The sequence below is a fragment of the Mustela nivalis genome (genome assembly GCF_964662115.1).
Source record: "Mustela nivalis genome assembly, chromosome: 20".
NCBI lineage: Eukaryota > Metazoa > Chordata > Mammalia > Carnivora > Mustelidae > Mustela > Mustela nivalis.
This window is the reverse complement of record NC_139039.1, coordinates 8,973,787-8,988,342: the sequence shown is the minus strand read 5'-3', so window position 1 is coordinate 8,988,342 and position 14,556 is coordinate 8,973,787. Positions and strand designations below refer to the sequence as shown.

Below are 14,556 nucleotides of genomic sequence, written 5' to 3'. Positions count from 1 at the left end.
CCTCTTCCTGTTCCCAGCCGAAGAAGACAGATTTTTGAGCGTGACTGAGACAGGCATATTGGCAAAAACATGAACACAACGCACACGCATACAAACACAGACCTCAACACTCCCACTCGCCGCCCACCCACCCTCACGTGTCCCATGTGCCCAAACAGAAACAAAAAGAGACAAACATTCTGACATCACTGAGAAGCCGAGGATGTGTTTCCTACAGAGTTTACTGCTGTGTTCTGCATGTTTCCAACCTAAGAATTTTCTAGCCGCTCAAATAATGGAACGTTTCCTGGGGCAGATGAAGAATTTCTGTAGCTGTCTCCCAACATAGGCAAAATAAGGGCAGGTAGGGATGAAGGGCCGGTGACACCAGCTCACCCCGATTGTTGTGGTCCACCTTCCACTGCAAGATGCCTCGGTCCTGGGCCCCATCCTCTAGGAACCCCTTTTGTCTGCGAACCGCCAATGCTGCTGGAGGGTTAAGGAGCTGGGCATAAGGTCCTCCCCTTCCCAAGGACCTTATGCAGACACTATCTGAATGCAAAGACATAGTCTTAAGAGCGGGATTGTAAGCCATGTCAAAGGTCTGTGGGGGGAGATTTGGGGAAGGGAGAGAATATGGTAGATCATGTTTTTGGCCCCGATTCTGCATCCTTTTACTGTCTCAGCAGTCTTTGCCCAGTAACTTTGCAGGTCCTTTTTCCCAGCCTTTTGCCTTCGGGCTTGGCCATGTAATTCACTTGTCCCATTAAACCTCCAGGATTTCCACTTGTGCTTTCGTTGCCATGAGAGGAGCATGTCCAGGCCAGTCTGCGGGTCCTGTGAAGAAGAGTGAGACACTTGGAGCAGAGCCAAGCAGGTCCACCAAAGCCCAGCTCAGATCCACCAGCCCCAGTGAACTCCAGCTGACCTGCAGAGTCTTGAGAATAAATGATTGTTCCTTTGAGCCCCTGAGTTTTGGGTAGGTGTTACACAATGTTTTTGTGTCATTGACTAACTGATGCAAGAGCTTTCTGGTATCTCTCAAAACATAGCCCAAAAGCGGAGTTCCCTTTCTTACAAATGGGATCAGCCTGAAAGATCCTACCTCCTGGGAGGAGTCCTGCAGTGGTGAGAGACATGGGCAGCATACAGGCCCTGGGCATTCACACAAAGGGGGATCTGGGGTAGGGACCATCTGCCCCTGACCTACATGTAGCCAGGATCTAGGGCCTTCATATATTCTCACCCCCACTGATGTGCATGGCTCCTGAATACAGTGCAAGACCCAAGGGGAGGCGATGAAATAGGAGGTCATCTTTCCCACACCATGTCAGCTGCACCCTTGAGTTTATACCAAGAGCCTGAATCTTTCATCACTGGTCCTGTGGCACCAGACCTCCCCTCCCTGTCCCCCAGCACTGTCCAATTCGGGGCAAAGACAGCAGTGTGGCCCCAGAAGAAAGAAACTCTGAAGTTACAAAATCAAATTCTGACCAGGGGTAAATCCCCCAGCCAGTGCTCCCTTGGTTGGTGGGGCAGTGGGGGTCACAGAAGGAAATTCAAACTCGCATCCTTATGAAAGGCATAGATTAGGTTTCCTACAGAGGTAACAGAATGCCCAGGAGAGCAGGCCCCGGGGGCATCAATACCACCTGTGGCCGGTGAGTTACAGGTCTTCCCTTTGGGGACCAGTCATGCAGGTAAGTTTCCTGGGCTGACTGCCCAGCAGCAAAGCGCTGCTCTCCATGTCCCAGCAAACCAGCCCCATCCTCCAGCAGCAGGACTTAGAGGGGTACATCTGGGCTCCAAGGCTTTTCCCTTAATACTTTGGGCCCAGGGCACACATATCAGCAGGACAGGTACAAGTCTTTACCAGGAGCATGACCAAGGAGGCTCAACTTCTCTGCTCTTTAAATTTAATAAGGAAAAAGCAACAAAGAGGGACGAGAGGGGCTGGCGGTTCGGGGGTCAATGCTGAGCCAGCAAACCCACTGCTATGGAAACCAGACTCCAGTTCACACTGAAATCTAGAGCACAAGCCAACCATCAGGCCAAGCCAGAGAATAGAAGAAGAAAGTGACACTGGAAGAGCATTTCAGAGGGACTGTTGTCCCACACGCACACCCAAATTCCAAGTTTTGCTTTTTCTTTGAGTCATGTCGAGATCTGGATCCTTTGCTATTGGGGCTCCTTGTTTGATGGGGCCCAAGGAGCTGCTGCTTCTCTCTGAGAGCTACTTAATGACTTTCAGAAATGACATCTTTCCAGTCTTGATGCAGAAAGGTGGAAGAAAAACCTTGAAAATGAGAATGAGGTCCCTAATGAGAAAACAAAGTGTTTGATATAAAGGCAGCTATTGTAAGTCAATCTAAAGATTGTCCAAATAACACCTTATCTAGAGTTATGAACACACCAGACAGAATGTGTCCATAGAACAAGCACTTGTAGCATTCTCAATCATTGAAAATCAATCTTTGAGGGGTGCCTGGGTGGCTCAGTGGATTGAAGCCTCTGCCTTCGGCTCAGGTCATGATCCCAGGGTCCTGGGATCGAGCCCCGCATCAGGCTCTCTGCTCAGCAGGGAGCCTGCTTCCTCCTCTCTCTCTGCCTGCCTCTCTGCCTGCTTGTGATCTCTGTCTGTCAAATAAATAAATAAAATCTTTAAAAAGAAAGAAAGAAAGAAAGAAAGAAAGAAAGAAAGAAAGAAAGAAAGAAAGAAAGAAAAAGAAAATCAATCTTCGAAACTAATATTACGCTATATTTTCATGAACTAGAATTTAAATAAAAGCTTGAAACATTAAAAAAAGAAAAAAGAAAACGTGTCTTCAGTCTGTCTTCGTGGAAAGGGTCAAGTCATCTTCAACAGAGTATGACTTTCGTCTTTGTGTGTGCTCCAGGTTGCAAGTGTGTTCAGAGCTCAGCTGAATAAAGCATTATTAAAAAGAAATAGGTGAGTATTTAAATGGTTAATAAGAGATATATCTTGTGTTTGGATTTACACACTAGATTTCCTAACAAGTACATAATAAAATTTTATAAACCAAACCAAGCAAACTATCACCCACAGGTCAACCGAGCCCAATGTGAGTCGTGCAACCTATGAACTAAAAATAGTTTTTACATTTTTTATGGTTGGAAAAGTCAAGAGAAGAATATTTTGTGACATGAGAAAATGATGTGAAATTCACATCCCAGCATCGTCAATTAAGGGTTTATTGGAACACAGCCGTGCTGATTCATGTAGGTACTGTCTGTGGCTGCTTTTGCATTCATACAAAACTGAATACTCGTGACAGAGACTGTATGTCCTGCAAAGCCCAAAATATTTGCTGCCTGGTCATTTACAGAAAATGTTTGCTGACCCTTCCTCTAAACGTACTGCCAGAGTTGCCTACTTCTTTCTCTAAGGTGAACAAGGCTAGTTCACTTTAGCTCTTGAATTCTTTTAAAACAAGGGACCCTTGGATACAGGCCTACTTGTTTTATTGTGCTTTACAGATATCAAATATTTCACAATGGGAGATTTGTGGCAGCCCTGCCACAAGCAAGTCTATGGGCACCATTTTTCCAACAGCATTTGCTCACTCTGCATCTTTGGTAATTCTCGCAGTGTTGCGAACTTTTTCATTATTACTATATTTGTTATGGTGATTCGGGATCAGTGATTATGACTTGCTAAAAGTTCAGATGATGGCTAGTATTTTTGAGCAATATTTTTTTTAATTAAGGTACGCATGTTGTTTGTTTAGATAATGTACTGAGACATAATGACTTTGCTTATACGTAACGTTATTGCTACTATATTGTAGTATGACTGTAACTTTTATATACAGCCGGAAACCAAAAAATTCTTTTGACTTGCTTTATTGTGATATTTGCGGTATTGCGGTGGTCTGGAAGCAAACACACAGCCCCTGTGAAGCATGCCTATGTATGACTCATTTCCCGTCCACAGTAACTGCATGGAGTTTGCCTTCACCCTGTTGGGAAAGAAGCCAGAGAGGGAAGGGGGTCTAGGATATAACATCTTAGCAGTAAAGATCAGCCTTGCATGCCAAGCCCGGAGTGGAGGGGGCTTCCTGGGGGTTCCCAAGGGAACCAGTTGTTCAGTGAAATGCACTGTCAGTGCTCACCTCCTTGAGTGGCCAGAAAAGGAACAGGGTCTGCTGACATTCTTTCTTGGGAATTCAGCATGGTAGAGTGAAAAGGACATCAGCTTTGAGGCAGGAACATTCAGGCCAGGAACATTAAATGCGAACCTTCATCAGGTATTGGCTGTTGGACAATAAGTTGATTAATTTTTCTGAGCCTCAGTATCCCCATCTGTAACATGAAAGTCATACCTGTCTCATAGAGTTGTCATTGCTGATGATATCATAAGATGATGTACAGGAATGAAGCACCCAACTACGGAAATGTGTCATGGAGGTCTCACGCTCTTCGGTGGATATAGGAAGTTGGTTAAGAAGACAAAGATGTTCAGCCGCTTTTTAGTTGTGTGACCTTGGGCAAATCACCCCTCCTATCTGTGCCACAGACTTCTCCCTGGCAAAATAATGAAATGATTACAGACCCACTCTCTGGATTTGTTGTGAAAATACAGTAAAGCACTTAGAATACTGTTGGGCTCAGGTAGAGTGTTCAATAAATGTCAGTTGTAATTGTGACATTTCCCTGTGGGTACCTAGAGGATGTTTCCACAAAGTGATTTGCTCTGCTTTGTAGGAACGCACTGGCCATGAATGGGGACTTTCAGCCCCTCCCCACGTACATCAAAACAGACTCTTCCTTGTCCAAAGGCACACTGCCAAGCTTGACCACCAACCCTCAGAGTCTCCTTCAGGAGGTCAGATGACATTCACAAGACCTAGAGTTAGTGCTTATGCCGATAGGCAGGACCTAACCGAACTTTCCATTCTCTCTGCACATTGGACCCTGGGATCTGAAGAACAAAATCTAGACAACAGGGCAGTGAGAGATTTACTGGCTCTTCCACTCACGTCCTGCGTACCTGTGACCTTACCTATCAGCAAATCCCAGACTGCTATTGTGGCCACTAGGCGATGGAGAGGAGTTAGACTTTCCCATACACTAGTCACTCTCCTGAAATTTGCTTGCGCTGTGCCCTCCACCGGAAACATCATTCTTCGCACGTCTACACCTGAGACAAATACTACTCGTCATTCTATCCCCAGCTCAATAACACCCTTGGGAATCTTCCCCCTTCCCTCTCTCTGGGGTCCCCCGGTCTTGGGAAGAACTGTGGCTCAGATTTTGATGATGGAGCGATTTTCATACGACATTTTGGTTACGGGAGTTTGTGTCTGCCTCCTCCCCTCTGTTCAAAGTATCTTGAGGGGAGGATCAATCTGTTCCTTCTAATCCTCCTCAGCACCTACCATAATGCTCGGCATACAGTGATGATGTAGCCCATGTTTGATGCCTGAGTGAATAAACGAAGGAACAAAGCATACATTAGCAAGCAACTGGGAAGAAGAGGGAGATAACTGTTTAAAATTCAGTGTGGCTCAGCATCTCCTGGGTGCCACAACAGGGACCGGTGTGGTTATAAGATGTTTCCGTGAAACCTTACCCCTTCCAAATGGGGGTGTCAGCTGTTTGGGCTTCTCCTCAGGCCCTTGCCCTTGGCGACCCAAGGCACCGGGTGCTAATGCACTTCCAGCTTAGACCTGGAGCGTTCCCGCATAATCTGTTAATGTAAATGATCTGTCATCTTGACCAGCAAGGTTAAAGCAAGGTACCTCTTAAAAGAAGAATATGAAGAGACCCGGAGCGCCATGGAGAGTTCAAGTACAACTGTTTTATAGGAAAGGTCAAGTTCACCTTGTGTGGGGCACTTGGGCTAACAGTTACCGATTAAAGGAGACAATACCATAAATTTTGCAGGCTTCTTAACTCCTGGATTACTCCCCCTCTCTCCAACCCACTTGATTGGAAAGACTCTTTCCTAGGCTTCTGAGAACACAGACTCCCTCGCAATGTTTTCTTTCGCCACAGAACCCACACGGAGCTCAGTGGGGTTTTTTGTTTTTGCCCACTGCTTTCTTAGTAAGGTTTGCTTCCAGAAAACAGCCAATTTTATTTGTATATATAAACATAAACATATATATATTTCAAAGGTAACTTTAAAAAAAAAAAAAAGTGATAGGGCTGCAGTCTGCAGCTGGACCAGAAGGGGGAGGCTGAAGGAAGTAGATTCCTACAAGTCTGGGGGAAAAAAGTACTTCATGAGGTGGTGGGGGAAGGGCTTGGGAAGGGGGGTAGTTAGAAACGTGAAGAGGAAGAGAAGGAAGGGTAGCAAAATCAAAATGATAATAGTAAAATAATAATTGCGGCCATCATTTTAGTGTGCTCGATGCATTACATATGTGGGCGCGTTTAATCCTCCCGACAACCCCAGGCGGTAGGTATTAATATCCCCATTTTTCAGATGAGGAAATCAAAATGCCAAAAAAGAAACCCTTCAAAGTTTCAATTTGTACACTAATTTTAAGGCAGCTGGATTGCCGGGCTATAACCAAGTCATTTCGTAAGTAAATACTGGCGGCTTGATTTTTTTTTTCTTTTTTTTAATTTTTAATGTTCACTCTTCCAGGCCCCAGGTCAGAAACTGAATATGTGGGAAGTCTTTTAAAATACCAATGAGAGTGTTTGAAATAGCACAGCTGAAAACCACTACTTTTCACACTGGGCTTCATTCAGAGTTCAAGGTTGTACATTTTTCTCCCACACAAATTCAACAGAACAAGAAACCACAAGAATTGAGCGTTTTCCAAGTCTAAAAAGGGGAATGCGAATGTCAGGAAAAAGCACGAGGGGAAATTTATTTGAAAGCACTTCTCTGAAAAACTTGGCCCCTCAGTTTCCTGGCTTCAAGGCCCTGACTCCGTCTAGATAGTTAACAGATATCAAATCACCAGTAGCGTTCAATAAGTACTCAATAGTACGAATATTGTGGTCAGTTTCCTGATGGGCCTAATACTTGTTAGGGTTTTCCAGATGAATCACTTCTGTTTTACCCAGAGTCCCTACCATGACCAGTGCCATACCTGCCCTCTGCGTGAACTCCACCGAGATTGCCCATCAGGTTAAATTTTCTCAAAATGTACTAAACTGCAGTCATTTTTCTGCCCAGTGCGTCTCTGCGACCAGACCGCGTATGCCCAAAAGTGTGTCCTACAGAGATTTCCACAGAGTAAGAATTTAGTGAGTGTTGCTGAAGGAATAAATAAGTGAACTTCAGCAGACCGTATATCTGTACATTGAGGTTTCCTTTTAGCATGAGGGCTTGGGGTTTAGGAACCGGAAAGGGGACGGGCAGAAAGGAATAGGGTTTGGTTCTGTTTGTGTTTTTTTTTTTTTAATCTTCTTATCCCCCGTTATATTTCAATTGAATTTGTCAAGAGACTTGGGGTTTTATTTTCCCAACATGAATCACTGATGATCTAACAAATTAATTACCCATCCATCCTGCCCTACTGAGTGAGGTCATGGGAGAATGGATGGGTTCCGCGGACCTCTTCTGGACAGTAGTGTCACAGGCCCCATTTAAGAACTTGAGTTCAATGCCAAAATTGCCAGTTTAGGTTAGAATCAGACTTAAATGTATCTTATTATACACAGAGGCACACAAATGCAATATGTCATCTTTAATGGTTCAGAACAAAGCCTAAAAAAATAGTGTCCTAGCACAGATGAATTTTATAACCTTTGATATATGGCTTTCATTATTAACAATAATTTCTGTAACTGCATCCAAATTCCGGAAGACACCCAATGAATATTAATTTTATTTTTGATTTATTTTCTGCGCCCGGTGGCTCCCTCTAGGGCAGACCTGCATTCCCAGCGTCCTTTTTGCCCTGAGATCCTCTCCATCCTCCAGAGTGAGATTCTCATGGTCCTGGGAACAGCCTGGTTCCAGGAATACTACACTTCCGAGTTTTGCTTTGCTGTTGGAAACTGAGGGGTTTTTTTTCCCCCTCATTGCATTTTCTTACCTCTTTCTATTTTACAAAGATTTCCCCCTCATCCACCCTTTGTCATTATATTAAAGTCTAATTGCAAGACAACTCTCCTCACCTAAGTCATCAACAAAGCCCAATTATTTCTAATGCATGCAGAAGGGGGGAAAAGTGCCAAACAATAAAAAGGCATGCAGTAACCTAAGCCTTTTTCACAGTCAGGCTTCAAGTTCACATGTGAATTTATGCCAGTTTTGACATTAGCCGAAAAAATTAACAGTTCTCAAAAATGAAACTCTCACAAAAGGGGTTTTGTGTTTCAAGCAGAATAAATTATAGTGTGATGTTATTAAAACACTTAGTTGTTAAGTTGCCAAGAAAATCCAGTATATTCACACAGACTCGAGGACCTGTCTCCATGCAAAGTAATTAAATTAGATTTATGGGCTGCATTACATCAGTGTTTGATAGTTCATTTTTCCTTTCTTCATATTTTGCCCTGCTTTATTAGAGCATGTGACAGATGGTAAAAATAGTGTGAAGTTTCTTGGCCCTGTGCTAAATCCCCTTTCGGTAGTATATCTCTCTTCTGTCAGTTCTCCCCAGCGATGATAAATTAACCTCTCTCTTTGTATCCCAAGTGTGGCAGTAAAGCTCTCTTTGACACAGCACTATCACTTTATCTTAATCTGTGCTGTTTCAGGAGAGAGGGAGATGATGCAATCGCCACCACGAGTTTAAAGAGAAGATTTATTGTGTCAGAAAAAGGGAGGATGATTAATATAATATGCATCATTATATTTTTCATTTTGTCTCATTTGTCGCCTTCTCCTCAGCCGAGGCAAGGAGTTCGCCAGGGTGGGCCGTGCTCTGGACACCCTTTCCCCTCAGGCTGGTCTGCTGGGCCGTGCCTGGGGACTGGCAGGTGGAGGGGCTGGTCCCCCTCCTGGCTACCCAGCCTCCACCGGGCCCCCGTGAAAGGAACGAGGTTTTTCTCTCTGGGACCTTAGCCAGTTTCCTGCCTCTCTCCGTCGGAAGGGAATAGAACGCGAAGGTCATGGGGCATTATTTGAGGCGGGTCAAATCATCAGAGTGTATCCTGAGACTAAACAGGAGGGACGGGGGGGGGGGGGGGGGGGGCTGTCACCCAGCCCCTAGAAGACATTGCTGGCGGGACAGGAAGAAGCAGAGCCATACGGAATGTTTCTTAGGAAGGGACACAATATTATTTTCCCTTACTTACACCAAAGCTATAGTCTCCTTAAACTACTCCTTGGCTACGAATTGCTTTTATCTGGAAACAGGCTTTGTGCATTCAGTTCCATAAGCATTTATCGGCAAGGCTACAGGACAAGCACAGTGTCAGACTCCGGATGCATGCAGAGGTGACCTGAGAGCCTCTCCTGCCCTCAGGAAGCTCACATTCTAGCCAATGGGCAGCCGGCAACCAAAAGCAGGGAGCATCACCCTGTCCCAGTTCCCTCCACAAGGGAGGGTGCGGGGCAGAGACCTTGGATCCCAGCGAGGGAACGTCCCAAAATCAAGGGAAGCAGATTCACTGTAGATAAGATGAGCATAATTCTAGTATAATAGGAAAGTATCATCTGGAGCTGAAACGAATCCCTGTACCTCTCCCCAGAAGTGAATAATCCTTTTTATGAAGTGAGCGATCACAACTCCCATTTCTCTGCTTTAAAAAAAATCTGGATTTTTCAGTATTTGCTGGAAGCAAGGTAACCCCCAAGACTCCCAGCCAACTGAAATATTTTCACCTGGTTTTCCTCAAAGACTCTAAAAGAACCACATGGCTAGAGGCCTGTCTTTGCTAATCTTACCCAGCGAATTGGTGCTTTTCCGTTGGCCTCGAGGACTGCCCTCCCCGCCTCTCACCCCCGGAGGGGCAGGGCAGCCATGTTTTCATGCGCACTAGGTGACTCGCCCCACCCCCCAGCATAACTGATTGGACCAGGCCCAGACCAGTTGGGTTCTCTCTCTTCCAGGGGTCTGGAATTGGGGTAGAATAACAGCCAGAGGGCTGAAAGGAGAAGGAGAGTCCCCTTGATGGAGGCAGCTATCATCTGCCCTAAGAACCGAAAACCCAGATGCCGGAGCAGACACATTTGCAGACGGGCACTCAGGAAGAGCCTCTGGGATCCTGATACGATTTTCCACGCACCCCTTGGGTCCTTGAGTCCCAGGAGACTCCCTTGTATCCTTAAAATAAATACTCCTTTTCTTTTCTTTTCTTTTCTTTTTTATTTACAAGGTGGTAGAGCACCATGTGGGGAGTTTGAACAAAAGAACGACAGACTCAAAGTTCTCTGTTGAACTGAGTATAAACAAGTGGGGACTCGTGCAATTAAATCATTCTAATTTCAGAATGAACTCCCCAACAACTTAACAATGAAATGGGATGCCTTACAAAGCCGTGAGCTTTCTATTATTCAAACAACAGCTGAATTTCAATTTCATGAAAAGGAAGACTTGCCTTCACTACAGGATAAGACGCTGGGACCATTTTTCTAATATATTAAAAGAGGGAAAGTACCAAAGTTAGTCAACAGAAGGACAAAGAAAATACAAAGAAAAGAAACATGTTATCCAAATGAGTCTCTTTCTTTCTTTTTTTAAAAACACATATTTAAATATTTTGTTTTCTCTTAGAACACATAAATGGTCATTAATTCACCACTCAATTAGTATGGGACGGAATACTATTAAGAGTAAGGCTCCACTGACTGAAGCTCAGCATGGACCTCTTTCTTAAGGAGAAAAAAATGTAAGCAGACACATGGAAAAGTAAGTTGGGAATTGGGAGGAGAAGTCCACAAGAGTAAAAAGTCATAAGATTTTAATATTTCCAAGTTCAAAGTGTGGTAAGCTGGACTCTATCTCATGTCCCAGGAGACTCCCTTGTACCCTTTAAAAATAATAATAAATTACTTTTTTTCCCTTAAATTAGACCAGATTGTTTTCTATTCCTTGTACCTAAGGGTCCTGAAACACCTGTATTTCCCACAAGTCCCTCCCCTGGTGCTTCTGGTCCAGTCAGGCTGTCTTTTGCATTCTCCAACAGGTTCAGATTGATTCTTTGACCACAAACGCCCTCCCTTGCCCCCTGACCTAGACTACTCGTGACTCAGACATGTCCTCCATCATGAAAATGACTCCGACCTCAATGATGATCTGTACCTTGAGTTTCTCCTTAGAGTCTATGCCACAAAATTATAGCAATTCATTTGATTGTGTAATGTATGCTATGCTGCTGTGTGGATTTTGTCTCCCCACAAGAGACCGTGAGCTCCTTGAAGGCAGCATGTCTTTCAGAGTCTTAATGGTATCTCTTGCAATGCAGGTTCCCCAGCCCAACTCGTGACTTTTGGCATCTCTCTTTCTCTCTCTGTCTCTCTCTCTCCAGGGAAGAGGGGGCCAGAGAATGGGACGGCCTTGGTTCAGAAGAACCTGCAGTGTCTCTCTCTTGTCCTCCCCAGCTCCAAGGAGTCTCTTCTCCACCATCTTGAACCAGGCTTGCCCCCTCAGGTTCAGCAGCATCAGAGAGTCAAAAACATTGCGGTGGGATATGGAAAAGGTGATGCCATTTCCAGGAGAACCAACATCGCTGCCAGAAAATGTAGGGTCACCTAGCAGAGATACGGGGTGATGTGCATAAACCCAAACTTCAGATGAACTAAGCATCATTTCAACTTAATTTTGGAAATCTAAATATATGGAATGCATTAGCTGATTTTATTTTTGGCAGCAGACTTAACCATTCTAATCATGTTTTGCTCCAGCGAATTTTAAAATTAGTTTGCATTTCCTAAGCACACATCAGCTGGGTGAGGGCTGAGGGAGAGGGGAGGAGGGAGAGGGAAGAGGAGAATGCTAGGAGAAAGCCAGGCTGGGATTAAAACTTTCCTGGCAGATGCTTCATTAAGTGGATAATCCACATGCAGATACACGGAGCTGACTAGATTTGCGTCCTTGGCCGAGGAGGATCTGGTTTCGGCAGTGCGAACAGGCACCTGCCCACCTGCCCAAGATAATTAAAAACAATGTGCCAAGGGATGGAAGGAAGGGGGGAGGGGTGACTTACTGCCCGCATACCTTCTGGGAAAAGGGGAAATTTGCAAAAACACAATTTCCTTAAAGATTTTATTTATTTGAGAGGCGGGGGAGGGGGAAGGCATGGCAGGGGAGGGAGGGCAGAGGGAGAGGAGAAGCAGACTGCCTGCTGAGCAGGGAGCCCTATCTACCAACCCAGGAACTTGATCCCAGTTCGTCGGGGATCATTACCTGAGCCAAAGACAGAGGCTTAACCAACTGAGCACCGGGGCACCCCTAAAAACTAAATTTCTGGGTGATGATTAATTTTCTCTACTTATTTGTAGGGTTGAGTGATCCATTATTGTCTGCTAACATGGTAGTGATTTTAAATGACAGAAAAATCCATGTTTCTTTTGAAGGTTCACTAGGCCTTACAAGCATGGTTTCTTTAGTTTCAGTTAGATCTGGGAGGTGGGGGTGGACCCAGATCCTTATTTCTGAGGTGGCTGACATGTGTCAGAAGTCTTTTTCCAAAGTCTGCCCTCACCCTCCAACTTATTATGATAACAGCCACTGCCACAGGTGGGACCATTGCAGTTGCTAGGAAACGTACATATTATATTTGATATCTTCACCACAGTCCCACAGCTTTGATTGAACAGCCATTTACAGATGAGGAAGCTGAGTCATGGAGGGGTTATGTCAACTTGGGTATAGTCACACGGCCAGAAAGTAGTTGAGCCTGTCCCCTACAAACAGTTTGAGAAAGACAGACCATGCTTGGAGCTGGAAAATTGAACAGAGGTCATTCTCCAGTCCTCTTGTAGACAGAGTAGAGATCGAGGAGCTCCAAAGTTGGCACGTTAACCAGTGCTCCTGGGACTTCTGTGCTCCCTGTCACCTAAGAGGCTGTCCTTGATGGCCAACTGTCCCTTGATGAGCTGCTCTGGCCTTGGGACTGAGACCCCCTGGCATTGCTCAGTAGCTAGTTTAGAGGGGAAAAAGAAAACTTGCAAGCTAATACCTCTGGCCTTCATCTTCATTAGATTGTGCCTCTACAGACCAGCTGCGGCCTGTGGTCCCCATTGGCTAACCGTAGGAAGACATTTTTGGAGGGTTGAGAAAAGGTCGTCAAAGAGGAGTCTAGTTATAGTAAGGACAGAAAATACTAATGATTAAATTTATCTTAAATTTATATGATCAAACCAATATTAACCTAAGGACTGTTTGAAATTGAAAAGTTTAGTAGTGCATCAGTCAGAATTCTCCAGAGAAACAGAGTCAACACGAGATGAGTGTGTGTGTGTGTGTGTGTGTGTGTGTGTGTATACTTATAAATATATACTTATATGAAACAAAGAGGTATATTTGAAGGAATTGGCTCACATAATCATGGAGACTGGAAAGTCTGAAATCTGCAAGGCAGGCCAGAAGACTAGAAACTCAGACATGAGTTAACTGCTGCTGTCTTGAGGCAAAAATTCTCAGGGAATGCTCAGCTTTTGATCTTAAGGCCTTCAACTGATTGGGTGTGGCCCACCCATCTTATCAACCATGTGCTCCTTTATAAAAATCAACTGTAGAAGTGAACCACATCTTAAAAATACCTCCAAAGCAATGCCTAGAACAGTGCTGGACTAAATTACTGGGTACTCTAGTCAAGGGAACACAGACAATTAACCCTCACAGTAAGATTACTCTAACACAACTCTTCTCAATTTTGTGTCTTCTCCCAATAACTGTATTTATTTTTTACACAGTTGTAAAAAAACTATAAGAATGTACTACTTTTATTACACATATAAGACATGTTCATTATAGAAAATTTGTATACATAAAAATTTGCCATTCTAATTTCTTATGTAATTTGTAAACTCTTTTTCATATTTATAAGGTTGTCTCCTCCATGGGATTACGGATGCCATAAGAGCAGGGGGCTATGTCCTATTGTCTTTTTATGCCTATCATTAATTATGGGGCCTGGCACATACTAAGTGTTCCATATATATTGGTTAGAAGAATGGACTTCATTGCATAAAGCCCATCCTTAATAGTAATAGCTACATAATAATCAAAATAATATACTAAAATTCTCTTAACTCATCACCTGTTCTTAAACATTTAGATTGCGAGTGTTTCTCTTTTCCTATGATGTTTTCCTGCTAAGAACTTCTTTGTACACATAAGTTTTTCTTTCATTTGAATAGTCTGAGAAAGCTTGTTTATACATGTTCCCCTTTAGAGCACCGCAGCAATAAACAATCACGCTGATTAGTCAAACTACTGATAATTTAGAGGAAAGTATGGGTCAAGGTGATTATTTGCAAGATTCATTGAGACTAGAACAATAACCACATAATATAGAAACTAGGTATTGTGAAGCTCACTACAAAACTGTCCCAGACAACATCGAGTTCTGTTAAGTGTGGCGGGTTTTTGCCTGTTATCTGTCCCACAACTGTCCTCTGCGACGATGGGGCTGGAAGTCTGCAAACTACTTCTCCCAGCTTCCTCTGGCAGCTGGCTTCCTGGTAGATTTTGTCAA

The 14,556-nt window shown here is 44.1% G+C and overlaps 1 long non-coding RNA gene across 1 annotated transcript in view; it reads right to left on the bottom strand.

Annotated features, from left to right (window-relative positions):
• Window positions 1-203: 203 nt before the first annotated feature.
• The window catches only part of LOC309855336, a 114,731-nt gene continuing 100,378 nt past the window's right edge, over window positions 204-14,556 (bottom strand). The window contains exons 3-4 of the long non-coding RNA XR_014306729.1: window positions 4,323-4,524; window positions 204-816 (exon numbers count right to left, since the gene is read on the bottom strand). This is a non-coding gene — a long non-coding RNA (uncharacterized lncRNA). The remainder of the gene's footprint in view (window positions 817-4,322; window positions 4,525-14,556) is intronic.